Source organism: Tamandua tetradactyla, chromosome 3 (assembly GCF_023851605.1).
Source record: "Tamandua tetradactyla isolate mTamTet1 chromosome 3, mTamTet1.pri, whole genome shotgun sequence".
Lineage (NCBI taxonomy): Eukaryota > Metazoa > Chordata > Mammalia > Pilosa > Myrmecophagidae > Tamandua > Tamandua tetradactyla.
The window spans coordinates 18109533-18128863 of NC_135329.1; the positions used below are offsets into that span (position 1 = coordinate 18109533).

General features: G+C 35.6%; 1 protein-coding gene across 9 annotated transcripts in view; it reads right to left on the reverse strand.

Annotated features, from left to right (window-relative positions):
• Positions 1-19331, reverse strand: part of SLC20A2 (solute carrier family 20 member 2) — a 117996-nt gene that overhangs the window by 87660 nt on the left and 11005 nt on the right. For 3 of the 9 annotated variants that reach the window (XM_077152613.1, XM_077152609.1, XM_077152611.1), the window contains exons 2-3: positions 14479-14610; positions 5167-5480 (exon numbers count right to left, since the gene is read on the reverse strand). The exons of 2 other annotated variants lie outside the window; for them this stretch is intronic. The gene's annotated coding sequence lies outside the window, so the exon portion shown is untranslated. 4 more of the 9 variants (XM_077152615.1, XM_077152616.1, XM_077152614.1 and 1 more) reach the window with 4 other exon arrangements.

Here is a 19331-nt window from a genome sequence, read left to right on the forward strand (position 1 = left end):
TCAACACTTGAAAATCAATTGATGTAATACACAATATTAACAAATCAAAAAGGAAAAACCACATTATCATTTGATGAAGAGAATATATGAAAAACCCACAGCTAACATCATACTCATGATGTAATGGTGAGAGAGTAAAAGTTTTCCCTCTGAGATCAGGAAAAAGACAAGAATGCCTACTGACACCACTGCTATTCAACATTGTGCCAGAAGTTCCAACCAGAGCAATTAGGCAAGAACAAGAAACAAAAGGCTTCCAAATTGGGAAGGAAGAAATAAATTGTCAGATGATATGATACTATATTTAGAAAATCTTGAAAAAATAACAGCAAAACTACCTGAGCTAATAATGAACTCATAAAGTGGAAGGATATGGGATCAATGAACAAAATTCAGTAGTGTTTCTATACACTAGTAGTGAGCAATCTGAAGAGAAAATCAATAAAAAAAAATTCAATTTACAGTAGCAACTAAAGAAACCAGATACCTAGGAATACATTTAATAGAAAAGAGTTATACACAGAGAGCTACAAAACATTGACAAAAGTAATCAAAGAAGACCTAAATAGATGGAAGGACATTTTTTGTTGATGGATTAGAAGACCATATATCATTAAGATGTCAATTCTAATCATCAATTTTATTGGGGAGAGGAAGGGCCTTGAATAACTAAAAAACACCTTGAAAAAGAATGAAGTGGGAGGTATCACACTTCCTGACTTTAAAGCATTTTATGAAGCCACGGTTGCAAAAACAACATGGTACTGACATAAGCTAGACATCAATTTGGAATCAAATTGAGAGTTCAGAAACAGACCCTCAGATCTACGGTCAGCTGGTTTTTTTTTCTTGGTGCACGGGCTGAGAATCAATCCCAGATCTCTCACATGGCAGGCAAGTATTCTACCACTGAACTACCCATGCACCTCTATGGTCAATTGATTTTTTTTTATAAGACTGCCCAACTCACTCAACTAGGGTGGAACAATCTCTTCAATAAATATCCACAACCAGAAGAATGAAAGAGGACCCCTATCTCACACGATATAAAAAAGTTAACTCAAAATGGATCAAAGACCTAAATATAAGGATCAGTACCATAAAACTCCTAGAAGAAAACATACAGAGACATCTCCAAGATCTAGTGATAGGCAGTAGTTTCTTAGACTTTATACCCAAAGCACAAGCAACGAAAGAATAAATGGGTAAGTGGGAACTTCTCAAAATCGAATGCCTCAGTGCTTCAAAGGACTTTGTCAAAAGGGTAAAAAGGCAACTAAATCAATGGGAGAAAATATTTAGAAACCACATATCTGATAAGGGGTTGAGATCCAGAATATATAAAATCATACAACTCAACAATAAAAAAGGCAAACAATCCAATTAAAAATGGACTAAAGACATAAATAGACATTTTTCTGTAAGAGAAATTCAGATGGCTAAGAAACACATGGAAGGATGCTCAGCTTCACTACCTATCAGGGAAATGCAAATCAAAACCACAATGAGATATCATCTCATATCTCTTAGAATGGGCACTCTTAAACAAGAAACTACAAGTGTGGGAGAGGATGTGGAGAAATAGGGGCACTCTTTCACTGCTGGTGGGAGCGTAAAATGGTATAGCCGCTGTGGAGGACAGTTTGGTGTTTTCTTAGGAAACAAAATATAGAGTTGCCTTATGACCCGGGAATCCTGCTACTTAGGATATACCCATAAGACCTGAAAGCAGGGACACAAACAGACATCTGCACACTGATGGTCACAACAACATTATTCACAATTGCCAAAAGATGGAAACAATCCAAAGGTTCATCAACAGACAAGCAGATAAACAAAATGTGGCATATAATACGAATATCATCCAGCAGCAAGAAGGAAGGCACATGACAACATGGATAAACCTGGAGGACATTAAATGAAATAATCAGACACAAAGGGACAAATATGGTATGATCTCACTGATATGGGCTAATCACAATATGTAAACTAAAAAAGTACAGAATATAGGTTACCAGGGTACAGAATGAGGCTAAAGAATGAGGAATCATTGTTTAATATGTGCAGAATGCTTAACTAGGTTGAACTTAAAAGTTTGGAAATGGACAGGGGTGATGGTAGCACATTATTATGAAAATAATTAACAGTGCTGAATGCTGTGTGAATGTGATAGAAAGGGGAAAGTTTAGAGCATGTATGTCACCAGAAGGAAAGTTGGATGTTGAAACATGGGAATGTATGACACAGTGAATCCTGTGGTGGACAATGTCCATGATTAACTGTACAAATATTAAAACGTTCTTTCATGAATTAGAACAAATCTATGACACTATTAAGACAGGTACATGAGGAAATGTACCTATAGTCAACAGTAATAGTTTAACATTCTTTCATCAAAAGTAACATCAATGCTATGGATCAAGAAAACAGGGGGATAGGGGTACGAAATATGTGAGTTTCCTTTTTTATTTTTCTCTTTTATGGAGTAATGAAAATGTTCCAAAATCGATCATGGGGTTTCATGCACAAATATGTGATGATATGGTGAGCCAATGATTGTACACTTCAGATGGTTTATATGGTATGTGAATATATCTCAAAAAAACTGCATTAAAAGTAATATCTGTAGCTTTGCCCTAACGATGATTTTTTTTTTTTTTTTTTTTTTTTGCATAGGCAGGCACCAGGAATCAAACCCAGGTCTCCGGCACAGCAGGCAAGAACTTTGCCTGCTGAGCCACCGTGGCCTGCCCCCTAATGATGATTTTTAAATTTATTGTTAGCCTGGAAGATAATTAATGATTTGTTAAAACATGTTTGGAGGCCCAAACATTATGTTGGAAAACCAGAGTGTCAACACTGCTCTATCAAGCAGGTGAAATACTTCTGGATATCAGTTGATGAATGGATTCCTTGAGTTTCTGTGCTATTCCTTATAAGTAATTTAAAAATTCAACATCTACCAGACTGCAAAGAATTGATCAAAAGAAAACCATCACTTGAAATATCTTCCACATTTAAATTTAGTATCTAAGAATAGTAATATACCCTATAAGAAAAAATGCCAATAAAATATGAAAGGAGATTAATAAAATATTTATTTAGTACACGTTATATTACAGTACACAATAGACAGGATTCTGTACTGTAGGCTCATGATACAAATTACACAAAAAGATAGATATTTTAAAACAAAGGGCAATATATATCAGTTATGGTGGCCTTTAGAAATATTTGCTTTTACCTATCTATGGGTGTTAGCTGTAATTTCAGGTATTTTCAAAGAACCCTATAATGTTTCATTAAACATTTTGATCCAGCAATCATACTCCACAGCATTTAGAAAAAAAACTAACGTCTGCACAAAAACCTATTCATGAATGTTCACAGTAGGTTTATTCGTACTGGCCCCAAACTGGAAACAAACTAAATGTCCTTCAGTGGGCAAATGGTTAAACTGTGGTACATCCATATCATGAAAAACTCAGCAATAGAAAGGAACAAACATGTGGCACATGCAACAGTTTGGATGAATTTCAAGGGCATTATGCTGAGTGAAAAAAGTCACACTCATAAGGTCACATATTGCATTATTCCATTTATATAATATTCTAAAAATGACAAAATTGTAGAGATGGAGAACATATTGGTGATCACCCAGATTAGGAGTTGGGGAATGGGTAGCATGAGGAAGCCTTGTGGTGATGGGACAGTTCTGTCTATTGACTGTGTTGGCAGCATCACAAATCTACATGTGATCAAACTGCACAGAATGACACATACACCCCACACATGAGTGCATGTATAACCAGTGAAATCTGAATAAACTCCGTGTATTGTACCAATGTCAACTACCTGATTTTGCTCCTACATAGCTATATCAAAAGTTACTTTTGAGGGAATCTGAGTGAAGGGCACATGGGACCTCTCTGTGCTATTTTTGTAACTTTCTGTGAACCTATAACCATTTCAAAACAAAAAGTTGAAAAAATAAAGTGTTGAGGAAAATGTAAAGGGGGTCACTTATTTAGAATACAAAAGCCCTTTTTCTTAAAGTGAAGGCATAAACATGTAGGAGAAAAGGCACAAAAAGATGGCTAGAGAGAGTAATATAATAATATGCATGGAGCATTTATTGTGTGCAGGTACTACAACTTATCTAATTCAGCAATCAGATGAGGCTGCTAATTTGTAACCCTCACTTCTCAGATGAGGAAACCAAAGGACAGAGAAAATACGTAATTCAATCAAGGCCACAGTGGGCAAGTGGCAAAGATATCAAAGTTAAGAATATTATGACAGTTTCAAAGCAGAGAGGATTTTAAGAAGAGATTTACAAATGAGTGTAAAATAGACAGACTAGATGAAACGTTACCAAGGTAAATCTTAAATATACCCACTTCACAACATACTACACTGAATACTATGACTTCAAGAACTTAAAATCCATAATACACATTATCCTAGGATAATCAAATGCACTAGGTTAGAAACATATTTGAACCTGTCGTTATTTTTATTAATCTTTTAATTTTTGCTTAGAAACGAAAAGAAAATTAACTTTAAATAAATGTAAGATTTCTCCTTTGAAAGCACTTCACCGAATGGAAATAAGTAGAAAAACATGAGGCCAAATTCAAAAATAATACAGAGGGCACTCAAAATGGTAAGAAAATAAAGCTAATTGTTTATAACAAAGTATACTCAAAAAGAAGGAAAAGGCAAAGGAAAATCAGTAATACTGTCAAACTCAAGGTAGAAAAGTTTAAATCAGATTAGAATAAAACATGAATCTGCATATAATGAACAATACTGGTTAGCAAAATGAATATTTATTTGCAATAAAACAGTTTTAAATAAAATCATGCAATTAGGACTGATTTCAGTCTGGATTAGAAAAAGCAAAAGGAAAATTTCTATCTATTTTACCCTATCTACAATTTAAACCATTTCAAATTTTAACAGCATGTCAAAAAAATCAGGCAATTCTGGGAATAAATTCAATGCAAGTAAATGGGTATTTAAAAGAAAATGTTATTCTGGCTGTAAAGCTCTGAAACAGGGTAGTTTTTCTAAAGAGAAATAGCACCTCACTTAATTTTAATTTTAAAGATCAAGTAAAATCCCAGGGAAGACAATATTTAAAGCACTGGGAGAATTAATCACCCTTTCAAGTTGTAGACAGTCAAGTAATCCACTTAACATGCTGCTCGGAGAGAAGAGAGGAAGTGACTGCAGTCTGTTCCGCCCAGGGATCTTTGATATCAGAGGTATTCTTTCCTCACCTTCTTAAAGGCAAATGCAAATGCAGCGATGATGTGAAAATGCTGGTTTTTTTTAGAAGCTTTGTAAAGTCACAATCCAGGAAGAAACAAGCAGGAATTCTACTGGACAATTCCAAATCTCTCTATAGAAGGATCAGGAGTGGAATGGCCATACCACTATATTCCCAGCCACAGCTTCCATTAATCTGGTAAAACCTGAAAAAGAATTCTGGTCATCATACATCCATGAGGCATTTCTTCCTCATGCATAGACAAAGTAAAGAGTTAAGAATAAAGAAAAATGAATATATATTGTTTAGAAGGTATGTCTTACCAACCTCGTAAATTTCTCTGCCTCTGAAGAAACTGCATAAAGGATTAATTTATCTTTTCCAGGTAAGACTCTCATACATCAGATTTTTGTAAGAGCTGTATGACACAGGCCATTTTGTTTGGTGGACAGGTACACATCAAAATCCACTACAATCTCTGGAGGATTATACCAAGGAATTGCATTTTCAGTAATGCCAAATTCTAAACCACAGTGATAAAACTTTTGAAATTCTGATCATTAAATATCCTTAAAAGAAATGTTTTAAGGTATGAAAAAGGTAATGCGGTTATGTTTTAAAAAAGAAGTTTTTATATTTTAGAGTATATCAAAATATTTATAGCTGCAATTATTTAGTGAAATTATTTAATGATTCAGTGGGGGAGAGGAGGAGTGGCTGGGAATAAAACAAGCAAACAAAATTGGCCATGAGTTGATAGATAAAGTTGGGTGATGAGGATATGGGAATTACACTATTTTGTCTTCTTTGGCATGTGTCACAAATTTCCCAACATTGAAAGTAACAAGGAATTCTGAAACTTATGTAGAAATCCAGATAATTCCAGGCTAGTCACCTGAGCTGACAAAATACCTGCTACCTATTTCTAAAATGCAAGAATGGAACTCGATGTTGCCTATTCTGATTTTTTTTTTACTCTGCAAATGGAATTTAAATTCATCTTGTTATTCTCTATAGTAACTAATTTTACACCGAGATGGCACAGGTCTCTCATGACAACGTGTGACCTCAAGTCAGCTCTTCATGACAATTGGTGCCACATTTGCCATGAGCTCTGATCACAGGCAAAAAAAAAAAGGAAAAAGGCAGGCAGGCAACTATGGTATTAAAGGCATCACTACACTATCTTCTACGGGTATAGTAAAAATGCTCACTCAGAAATCTGCATTAGCTATTACATATTGTTAAGAAAAATAACCTTTCATGTGAAACTTAAAATGGGTAGTTCTTTTAATACAGCAATTTATCTTGAATTGGCAGACACTAATTTCATAAACGTCTTTTGAAGACTTCTCATCACAACACTGTTCAAAACAATGAAAAATCAGATACTTAAACTATCAATAGAGGACTGGTTAAACGTATTACAGCACAGCTTCCCAGTGGAATACAGTATACCTATTTCTAAAAAACGAAGCTCAAAGCCCACAATGATTGAGGTATGGCCAAGGGACATACGGGCTAACTGAAAGAGCTCCCAACAGCCAAAGCTGAGACAATGTGAGCCCCAAATATGAAAAGGAAGATTAGATTATAATCCAAAGTATAACATAAATACCCATGAGTCTATGCTAAATAAATTAGAAAATAAATGGGGAAAAGATAACTCTCCCTTGCCAAAGAATTCCAAATAATTTATGTAGATACTTTGCTGCCCTCAAAGAAGTGGAACACAACTCCCCACTTCTTAGGCATGGCCTACACTTCTTTCCTAAGGCTACAGAATGGAAAGGGGAAAGAAAAGAGTAACTTTACAGTGGAGAAACCTAACAAACACTACTCTAGCTAGGTGATCAAGATCAACATCAACACTGAAGTGGTGAAAATGGGATTTTACCTCTTTGTCTTTCTCCCAAAAATACATAATTCCAGTCGAATTTTGAGAAAGACAGCAGATTAACCCTAATTAAGGGCACCCTACAATATACCTGACGAATACTCCTCAAACCTGTCAAGATCATCAAAAGCAAGGAGAGTGAGAAACTGTCACAGCCAAGAGAAGTCTAAATGAAATATGTCTACTAAATGTGATATGGTATTTACATGGGATCCTGGAACTGAAAAAAGGACGTTTGATAAAAACTAAGGAAATCTGAATAAAATATGGACTTTAGTTAATAATAATGAGTCAATATTGGTTCATTATTTGTTATAAAGGTATCATACTAATGTAAGATGTTAATAGTAGGGGATGCTGGTTGTGGAGCATAAGAGAACTCTGTACTATCTTTGCAATTCTTCTGCAAATTTAAAGTTGTTCTAAAATAAAGGTTTTTTCCTTTGTTTTTTTTTTGCATGGGCAGGCACCAGGAATCAAACCTGGCTCTTCAGCATAGCAGGTGAGAACTCTGCCTGCTGAGTCACCGTGGCCGGGTCAAAGGTTTCTTTTTTAAAAATGAAGACACACTTACAATGACATGGAATGATGAACAAGATACAATAAATGAAAAAAGGGCTTAAAACAACATGCATGTTATTAACCTGCTTTTGTTTTAAAAAATATATGTTTATGCATCTGTACATCAAAAAGTTTGGAAGACTATATACATCAATTTGTTAACTTTTAGGTTAACTCTCTTCTTCATACCTTTCTGTATTATTTGATTTTGTTTCCCATTCAGCATTGATTACTTTTTACACAGAGCTCTACCATATTTACAGTTGGGGGAAAAAAAAGCTATTTTATTTTGGAAAAAAAATTAGGTGAAGAACACAGGATAATACTGATTAGCTCAAAGTAATATGCATTTATAAAACAGTTCATTTTTAATTTTTCAAGGGGAAGTATTCATTTTAAAGAAAGAAAAATGGTTAAAAGCCTAGGATTTAATCAGACCTACATTAAAATCCTGGCTTTGTCATTTACTATCTGTGTGACCTTGGGCAGTTCAACAACCTCCCTCAATTTCCTCATTTTTAAAGTAGAGAAAATGTAATACAACAAAACTACTGATTTGCAAAACTGTCCTAATATGTCAACATACAGACATACATACATTCAGTCAGTCATGTGTCAGTGCAACACACTTTGTGTACTATATAAAAATATTATCTAAAATATTTTTAACATCAAATTTTATTAGAAACTTGTATATGTGATAACAGTGAGTTAATGTATGTCAAGAGCCTGTCCTATTAAGGCTCTATAATGGTAACTCTGTTATCAATAATAATAATAAATAAAAATCAAAGAAGAAATAAAATACTATCAGGAAAAATTTAGTTTCTCTAAGGCCATGAAAGATAAAACTAGTACCTCTGCTCATTCTACAATATCTTTAGCAATCTACCAAATTGCTAAATCAGATATTCATTATGGTGATTAAATAGGTTGTTTGTTAACATGACCACAAGACTAATGATAATCTTCCACAGAACACAAACGTAAGCCACTTTTTTAATCATAACCGGCTTAAACAAAGCTTTCGAATATTAATACACCAGGTTTCATTTTCTATGGGGATACAGTTTCCCCATGTGTGAATGTAATGTCAATGCAAATTTATACCAGTCATAAAATACAAACTATTTAAACCTCTTGATTACAAACAATGAATTTATTTTTTTTACAGCTTTAGCCAAGAAACGTATTTGGTCTTCACCAAAATCCTGAGCTGGTAGTTCTATGTCAACACTATTTTTAAATTATCCCAATTATAACCCTTATAATACACAATATTACAATTTAATAGACAAGTCTGATTACGATGTGAATTACTGAATTGATAAAAGCATGGCCAGACAACCAGGCCAGAAGTTTACTGGATTTATCATATGGTTCAGTCCAAAGACCCATATTTTAAAGAACTTGCTAACTTAGGAAGAAATTAAATCAACCATTAACAAAATAATATTGAATCATCGTGCGAATTTCTTCTACTATTCAGTTTGGTTCTTTTACAGGAAGTTGATTTAATTAACATCTTAAAATGAAAACGCTAACTTTGCTCAACTCTCAAAAACATACACATAATCTAGGAACTATATTCAGTTTTGGAGTTACAACTGTACAAAGGCTGATTTTATAACATACTCCAAAACTTCTGCATATAATCAATTGTACTCCAACTTTTTCAAAGCAGACATTAAGGAGACCTAGTCCAATACTGACATTCTCCCTACTGAACAGATTTTACAAGGCTGTGGCACATTCTTGTCAAATATGCTCAACTGTAGTAAATCTTAAATTCTTTGAGATCTGATTCGATTTATGGAGACAAAAGTCATTAAGAAGTACATCTGGTAAACAGATTAAGCTAAGTAAACTTTTTGGTTAAAAAAGAGAGGGACTGGCCAATACAACAAGCAAACTCACCACTCTCCCCCTGTCTATGTGGGACATGACTCCCAGGGGTGTAAACCTTTTTGGCAACATGGGACAGAAATCCTAGAATGAGCTGAGACTCAGCATCAAGGGATTGAGAAAACCTTCTCCACCAAAAGGGGAAGAGGGAAATGAGAAAAAGTGTCAATGGCTGTGAGACTCCAAACAGAGTCGAGAGGTTATCCTGGAGGTTGTTACGCATTAAGTAGATATCACCTTGGTGGTGGGAACTGCCTGAAAATGTACAGTTGCGTTCCAGTAGCCATGTTTCTTGAAGATGACTGTATAATGATATAGCTTTCACAATGTGACTGTGTGATTGTGAAAACCTTCAGCATTGATTATTTTTTACACAGAACTCTACCATATTTACAATTGGGAAAAAAAAAGCTATTTTATTTTGGAAAAAAAATAACTCTCTTCTTCTACCTTTTATTACCTTGTCAACAGACAAATAGAACATACGAAATAAAAATAAATAATAGGGGGAACAAATGTTAAAATAAATTCAGTTTGAAATGCTAGTGATCAATGAAAGGGAGGGGTAAAGGGTATGGTATGTAAAATTCTTTTTTTCTTTTTCTGTTTTTGTTTTGTTTTTCTGTTGTCTTTTTATTTCTTTTTCTGAATTGATGCAAATGTTCTAAGAAATGATCATGATGATGAATATGCAACTATGTGATGATATTGTGAATTACTGATTATATATGTAGAGCAGAATGAGCATATATTAAGGATGTTCGCGTTTCTTATAATTTTTTTTAATTAACAAAAAATTATTAAAAAAAAGAGAGGGACTGCATAAGGCAATAAAATTGTGGGGTTTTTTTACACACTATAAATGCAAATTAAAATGGGAATTCCAAGCATTTTGAGCAACATTAATCTCTGGAATAAAGTATAGTTCCCTCAAAGCATCTTTTTTCTTATACTATGTTCTCTACTGTTTGTTTAGTTCTCCAAATTCTGAACAACTGGACAAGGGACATAGTGATATCTATTTTATCTCATTTAGTCCATGTATCACCAAGATTGATATTATCACCATTTCGTAGATGAAGAAACTGAGGCTGAGTGTTTTTAAGTAACTTGTCCAATTTACAAAGACAGTAAGGGATAAAAGAGATTCTTCATAATCAAAATTTATACATGTATTCATTACTCTTTAAGGTTTTTGTTCTAGTCTGACCACATAATAGCTGCTATATATATGCATGTTTTTGCAGTTGTCAAACTCCATTACAATCATTCAGTTATCAATGACTCTCATTCAATTCTGAGCTTCCAAAGAGAATGGACCCATACCTTGTTTATCTCTGCAGTCCCAGCACAGAGGCCTGTATTTAGTACATCTATAAAAATTTCTCATTAATAGCCTTACTGTGGTTTTGCTGCCCCTTTTACTAGCTGCTCCTGGGTGAATATTACAGTACAATATTACTGATCCATTAGCTATTCCTTTAGCTCCAACACTCCCAAAAACTATAATCACGGAAGGATCAGGCAGAAAGAATATTCAGCAATGATCAACTCCATTTGTACGATTATTCTTAAAATCTTATCTAAACACTGTAATATGAACTGTATAGGTTTTTTTTTAACTTGCATCTGCATACACATCAGCCTACTTCCAGCAACTGATATACATTATAGAAAGCTAAATTACAGGATAGTACCACACTCGTAGAAAATACAAGAAAAACAAAAAATATATAAGACAATGTAAATCACCAACAGCAGAAAATAATAAAATTTTGCCAAAAAGCTATCTTTCTGTTACAATGCAACTTACAGAAGTGTCCAGAAGGGGTAAGACTACATAATTTATATGCTTTCCAACACAAACAGGGCCAGTTGTAATGACATTTTGAGAATACTACAGTATAATTACAAAGTGATATGGTTAATATTTTAGTAGACATCAATCAAGTCTCTCAAAACGAATTATTTTAAGATTAAGTCTGTTTTGTTAAATAAATATTTTGGAATTTAATGGGAAGTGCAGAAACACAGATGATCAAATACTAAAACCAGATAACAGAATTATTGATATACTTTCAAGGAACCTTCTACTTAATAAATGTTAAAGCATATGGTTTCAGTTTTCTTTCCTTTCTCAGAAATTGACTCTACATCCTTTTCTATACTTACCTTTCCTACCTTCCTCCCAAACACCTGCTTTGGATACTGTCATTAAGCTCTCAAGAAAAGGAATGAAAAACTGTTCTTGAATAGAGTTAAAAAGGTAGTATCATATGCCAACTTTGAATCTAAATATTTAAAGTAATATTAGTCTTCTAGAATACTAATTTGTTTCTTAGAAGCAGAAAACACAGGAAGCTTAACGTTCCAAGAAAAGTTAATAATAATTGATTTATCCTGGCTACCCAGGAAATACACAGCAAGGATCTATGTTCTATGCAAATACTGACAACAACTCATCTATTAATACCTACCACCCAGGGACAAGGAAAATGGAAAAAGAGCTCAAGGAACAAATGCACAGTGACTAAAAAGTACAGGAGGAAAGCAACATAAATTTAGAGATGAGAAGAATCAGAACTAGATAGTACATGACAGATTAGTGAGCTACACAAAAAGAAGCCACCTGAGGTGATGAAAGAGAAAGGAATGCCACTGACAGCAGAAGAAAGTGGACAAGAAGAGACAGGCAGAAGAAGTGGGAACTAGAGATCAGAGGAGCAGTTATAAGGGAAAACAATGGCAGAAGCCTGGAGGTAACTAACTAGGAAGAAGACACATCCAAGTAAATGGACAGTAAAGAGAAAAGAAAGCATCTTAAATGGGAGGCTGAATCATGAAAAAGGGAGGAAGTAGGCAAAATACAAAGAAACCAAACAAGAAAATTTTGGACAAATGAGAAGAAAGGTAAAAATGGAACCAGGTGATGAATAAGTAAAGTAGAAAGGAGGAAAAAGAAAAAAAGGAAAGAAATAAAAGAGACTTATTGGGAAAAGAAATATTAGGTCAGTTAATTATCTATTTCATACTGAAAATATGTACATATACCTTGCAGGTTACTTAAAGACTGACTGTTTCATCTATTAATTATAAAAACATTTTCTCTCTTTGTGCTTACAATCATTTGGACAAGTCCCTGTTTCTTACTGCCTCCCCCCAAAAAAGGTAAGAGCAGGGTAAGAAAGTAGTAACATTTGCATCAATGATGCTGCTTCTGAGCATTCTAAAAAGAAGTCTGATAGAGGTTTAAAACAAATAGTTAAAAGATTTTGTAAAGTTTCTACCAGGTTCTACCACTCATATTATTCTGGTCTCTCAGATAATGGCCCAAATGCAAAAGTCTCCCTTCATTTTCATCTGCAAAATGAGAACCACAAAGCCCTGAAAAAGAACATAAAAATAGGGAAGGGAAAAACACTGAAAAAGAACGAAAATTACTCTATTCTTGATACTAGAACAAAACGCAGGATAGACCATACCAAAGGTCTATTTATTAAGATATAATTTTTATTTTCAAACTGGAAAAAAAAATGGTAATCAAATCTTCAGCATCAAAAAACTGTTCAAAAAAAAAAGCAGCGATGAATGTGAACAAGCAGAGCACATTTTTATGAAAAAGCATTCAACATACCACATATTTAGCAATTATTCAGTGAAAGTCAATTTTGGGGGGCCGACAGCACACTGAATTGGTACTATATCTCCTCTCACTATTTTTTAATCTATCATCTTGCTATTTATACAGAATAAAATCTGTAGATCACCTGCTATTGCAATAGAGGAAAATACTCAAATATATACAAAAGTGGATGGATTCACAAAAGTAATGTAAGAAAAGGTGGAAAGAACTTTGCTAGTGTCTTGTCACTCATGTTTTCAGAACTACCTTCTCTTGGGCTGTTCGAAAATCTGAAATAGCATTGGAGGAGTTTCTTGATACCTGTCTTTCTTCAGTTTTTTCCCATTTCCCATGAATATCTTAATAAGTCATTGGGCCATATATTCCATTCATAGGCATCGGACACTATTATTTATTTACGGAAATGGCTATTGCTCCATAGACTTTAGGAGACTTCTTGAAGGAGTAAACCTGGTCTTTCAGTCTCTAACGAGGACATGCTGAAGCTAAGACTATCCCCCATATTCAAAGAAGACGTGGAAGCCAAATTGTGCTGTTTCCATGGTAAGGTGCCTAAAAAAAATTTTTTTTTCAAGTTAAAATCAACTACATTTAAAAAAACAACAAAGAAAAACCAATAATGAAGTACAAATTCTCACACAGTGTTACATTTTAGTTAAGACTGAAAAATAAATAATTTGAATAAAAATTAATTTATTATTTTAGCTTTAAATATACTATATTTTCAAAATAAAAGGGGCATCATCAGGTATACAATAAAAATACTGAAAGTAATCAATACTTCCTGAAATTAATAAAAAAGCAATAAAATTATAAAGAAATGTGGGTTTCCAATCCTTATTACGGTCAGGACTGAAGACACCTTTGAGAAAACACTATTTCTCTGCATACATGTCTTACTAGGAATTCGTACAAACAAACATGGTTTATTTCTGCTGAACTGATGATCTGAAACAATTCGTCCAGCTATAAAATTCTGAAATTACATATTATCTGGTGATAAAATCTGGGTACCACTGAACCAGCTCCAGGTAAGTTATTTCACCTTGCCCCAATTTTCTGATCTATACAATACAGGAGTGGGAGACTTCCAGGAAGATGGCTGACTAGAATGGCTCAAGATTAGCCCTGCTTCAAGGAAAGGATGGAGAGGGGACAAGAGGGCGACTGAGGCGGTAATTCAAGAGTGCGACTGACCTGAGAGAGGCTTCTGCACAATATGTGGCAGCCCTGGTTGCGGAGGCTGAGGAACTGAGAGGCAGAAGGCTGGAGCCTGATGCGGAAGCATGGAAGTACAGAGCCGAGGAGTACATGGACTGGAGCACAGGACTAGAAAGTAAGCCAGGCCACGGTTTTTGGGGTGCTACCCTCATCAGTGCAGCCCCGTGACCGGTGACTCACCCCACACCCATGCACCTGAACCCTCTCACCCGCTCCCATTCTCCGTGCTGCAGGCGCCCCAACCCCACCAGCCCCTAGTACACGTACCTGCTCCATACCCCCACCCCAAGTGCAACCCAATACACTTCTCCTGCACCCCTCCCGAGCACTACCTCCCCCTCCCTGTTCTCTGCAGGCTGTTGCCAGAACATAAAAGTTACAGGCACTAACCTCCATACCTGGGCTACCCCACCCCCGCCCCCACCCCCCACCCCTGCCCACAGTGTCGCACACCCTCACCCCGCCCTCCCTGAGCTCAGCGCATCTGTTTATGGCACTCTAGGCTCACGCATGCACACAGGCCCACCATCATTCAGCTCTGGGAACCGCACTTTACATCAGTCCTAGAACCACACATGTGCACAGCCCTCATCTCACTTTCCAGCTCTGAGAAAGTGCCAACCTGTGCAGCTGTGTCACATCTGCCCGCAATCCACAAACGCATAACACCGACCTGCTGCCATAGCTCATGCATGGGCACAAAAAGCCCGATGCCTTAGACCAGTGAACACCAGGGTTACACCCCCCAGACCGGTGCACCCACACAGCTACATCCTCCCTGGCTGCTGGGCACTCCCGTTCACAAGCATCAGCATAACATCCCCAATCTGCGCCCATACCTGCCCTGAAACAAATCACTGTACTGAGTGCTCTACCTCGTATTCTGCTCCCTGCTGTTCAACCATCCCATCCCACAAACACAAGGCCTTAGACAACTGAAAGAAATCAACTCCCAAAGTAAATCAATCAAGATATTTACATGCCACGAAGACAGCAGAAATCACAAGCATATCACAATGCAGACAGATATAGCCCTGCCTAATAACCAAAATAAAACACAAAAGGAGACACAGACGTTGGAACAACTAATTAAAGATGTTCATACAACTCTACTTAATAAAATAAATGGGATAGCAAATGACACAAAGGAGATCAAGAAGACAACAGAAGAGCACAAAGAAGAATTTGAAAAAGTAAACAGAAAAATAGCAGAAATCACAGAGATCAAAGACTCTGTTTTGTTTGTCATTTCCCTGAGTTTCCACTCAATTTTTTTCCATCTTTTTTTGCCATTTACTGTTTTGAGTCTTTGAAGTCAATTATCATGCCCTCTCTATTATCGGTTCTTTCTTCTGTGTCTTCAAATCTGGTGTTGTGTGCCTCAGGTATGTTTTTTATTTGGTCAACAAAGTGTACAAATGTAAGAATGGTTAGTCTTCCAGAAGGAGAAGAGAGGAGTAAAGGGCTAGAAAGAGTAGCTGAGGATATAATGGGGGAAAACTTCCCAACTCTCATAAACAACATAAACACACAAGTCAAAGAAGCCCAAAGAACTTCAAACAGAATAAATCCAAATAGACCTTCCCGAAGCACATACTAATCAGTATGTCAAATGTTGAAGAGAAGCAGAAAACCCTGAAAGCGGCAAGAGAAAAACAAACTACTACATTCAAGGGAAATCAAATAAGCCTTGAGTTCAAACTACTCAACTAGCAACTGGAGGCGAGAAGGCAGTGGTATGATATATTCAAGATCCTGAAAGAGAGAGACTTCCAGCCAAGAATTCTGCACCTGGCCAAAATGTCTTTCAAAACTGAGGGAGAGATTAAAGTTTGCACAGTCAAACCAATCCTGAAAGAAACTCAATAAGACACTGGCCTTACAAGAAATACCAAAAGGAGTTCTGCTGGCTGAAAAAAAAAAAAACAGGAGAGGGAAGTCTGTAGGAGGGCACAGAGTTGAAGAGTGCCACTAAGGGTAATTTAAAGAATACAAAAAAAAAAAAAGAGGGAAAATATAGAAAGATCTGACAGATAAAATAAAAAAGATAAGAGGGTGGAATCAAGAAATGTCTTTTCAGTAATAACTTTGAATGTTAACGGACTAAACTTACCAATTAAAAGATACAGACTTGCAAAATGGATTAAGAAGCATAATCCAGCTATATGCTGCTTACATGAGACTCATCTTAGACACAAGAATACAAATAGATTGAAAGTGAAAGGATGGAAAAAGATTTTCCACAGAAGTTGTAACCAAAAGAAGGTAGGACGAAGTGGAGGGAAAACTACCTAATTCATTCTATGAAGCCAACATCACCCTCATACCAAAACCAGGCAAAGATATTACAAAAAAAGAAAACTACAGATCAATCTCTCTAATGAATATAGATGCAAAAATCCTCAATAAAATTCTAGCAAATCATATCCAACAACACATTAAAAGAATTATACATCATGACCAAGTAGGATTCATCCCAGGTATGCAAGGATGGTTCAACATAAGAAAATCAATTAATGTAATACACCATTATCAACAAATCAAAGCAGAAAAATCACATGATCATCTCAATTGATGCAGAGAAGGCATTTGACAAGATTCAACATCCTTTCCTGCTGAAAACACTTCAAAGGATAGGAATACAAGGGAACTTCCTTAAAATGATAGAGGGAATATATGAAAAACCCACAGCTAATATCATCCTCAATGGGGAAAAATTGAAAACTTTCCCCCTAAGATCAGGAACAAGACAAGGATGTCCACTATCACCACTATTATTCAACATTGTGTTGGAGGTTCTAGCCAGAGCAATTAGACAAGAAAAAGAAATACAAGGCATCAAAATTGGAAAGGAAGAAGTAAAACTATCACTGTTTGCAGACGATATGATACTATACGTCGAAAACCCGGAAAAATCCACAACAAAACTACTAGAGCTAATAAATGAGTACAGCAAAGTAGCAGGTTACAAGATCAACATTCAAAAATCTGTAGCATTTCTATACACTAGTAATGAACAAGCTGAGGGGGAAATCAAGAAATGAATCCCATTTACAATTGCAACTAAAAGAATGAAATACCTAGGAATAAATTTAACTAAAGAGACAAAAAACCTATACAAAGAAAACTACAAAAAACTGTTAAAAGAAATCACAGAAGACCTAAATAGATGGAAGGGCATACCGTGTTCATGGATTGGAAGACTAAATATAGTTAAGATGTCAATCATACCTAAATTGATTTACAGATTCAATGCAATACCAATCAAAATCCCAACAACTTATTTTTCAGAAATAGAAAAACCAATAAGCAAATTTATCTGGAAGGGCAGGTGCCCTGAATTGCTAAAAACATCTTGAGGCAAAAAAATGAAGCTGGAGGTCTTGCACTGACTGACTTTAAGGCATATTATGAAGCCACAGTGGTCAAAACAGCATGGTATTGGCATAAAGATAGATATATCGACCAATGAAATCGAATAGAGTGCTCAGATATAGATCCTCTCATCTATGGACATTTGATCTTTGATAAGGCAGTCAAGCCAACTCACCTGGGACAGAACAGTCTCTTCGATAAATGGTGCCTAGAGAACTGGATATCCATATGCAAAAGAATGAAAGAAGACCCATCTCTCACACCCTATACAAAAGTGAACTCAAAATGGATCAAAGATCTAAGCATTAGGTTTAAGACCATAAAACAGTTAGAGGAAAATGTAGGGAGATATCTTATGAATCTTACAATTGGAGGCGGTTTTATGGACCTTACACCTAAAGCAAGAGCACTGAAGAAGGAAATAAATAAATGGGAACTCCTCAAAATTAAACACTTTTGTGCATCAAAGAGCTTCATCAAGAAAGTAGAAAGACAGCCTACACAATGGGAAACAATATTTGGAAATGACATATCAGATAAAGGTCTAGTATCCAGAATTTATAAAGAGATTGTTCAACTCAACAACAAAAAGACAGCCAACCCAATTACAAAATGGGAAAAAGACTTGAACAGACACCTACCAGAAGAGGAAATACAAATGGCCAAAAGGCACATGAAGAGATGCTCAATGTCCCTGGCCATTAGAGAAATGCAAATCAAAACCACAATGAGATATCATCTCACACCCACCAGAATGGCCATTATCAACAAAACACAAAATGACAAGTGCTGGAGAGGATGCGGAGAAAGAGGCACACTTATCCACTGTTGGTGGGAATGTCAAATGGTGCAACCACTGTTGAAGGCAGTTTGGCGGTTCCTCAAAAAGCTGAATATAGAATTGCCATACGACCCAGCAATACCATTGCTGAGTATCTACTCAAAGGACTTAAGGGCAAAGACACAAACGGACATTTGCACACCAATGTTTATAGCAGCGTTATTTACAATTGCAAAGAGATGGAAACAGCCAAAATGTCCATCAACAGAAGAATGGCTAAACAAACTGTGGTATACACATATGATGGAATATTATGCAGCTTTAAGACAGGATAAACTTATGAAGCATGTAATAACATGGATGGACCTAGAGAACATTATGCTGAGTGAATCCAGCCAAAAACTAAAAGACAAATTCTGTATGGTCCCACTGATGTGAAAGGACATTCAAGAATAAACTTGGAATATGTCATTGGTAACAGAGTCCAGCAGGAGTTAGAAACAGGGTAAGATAATGGGTAATTGGAGCTGAAGGGATACAGACTGTGCAGCAGGACTAGATACAAAAACTCTAAAATGGACAACACAATAATACCTAATTGTAAAGTAATCATGTTAAAACACTGAATGAAGCTGCATCTGAGCTATAGGTTTTTTTTTTTGTTGTTGTTGTT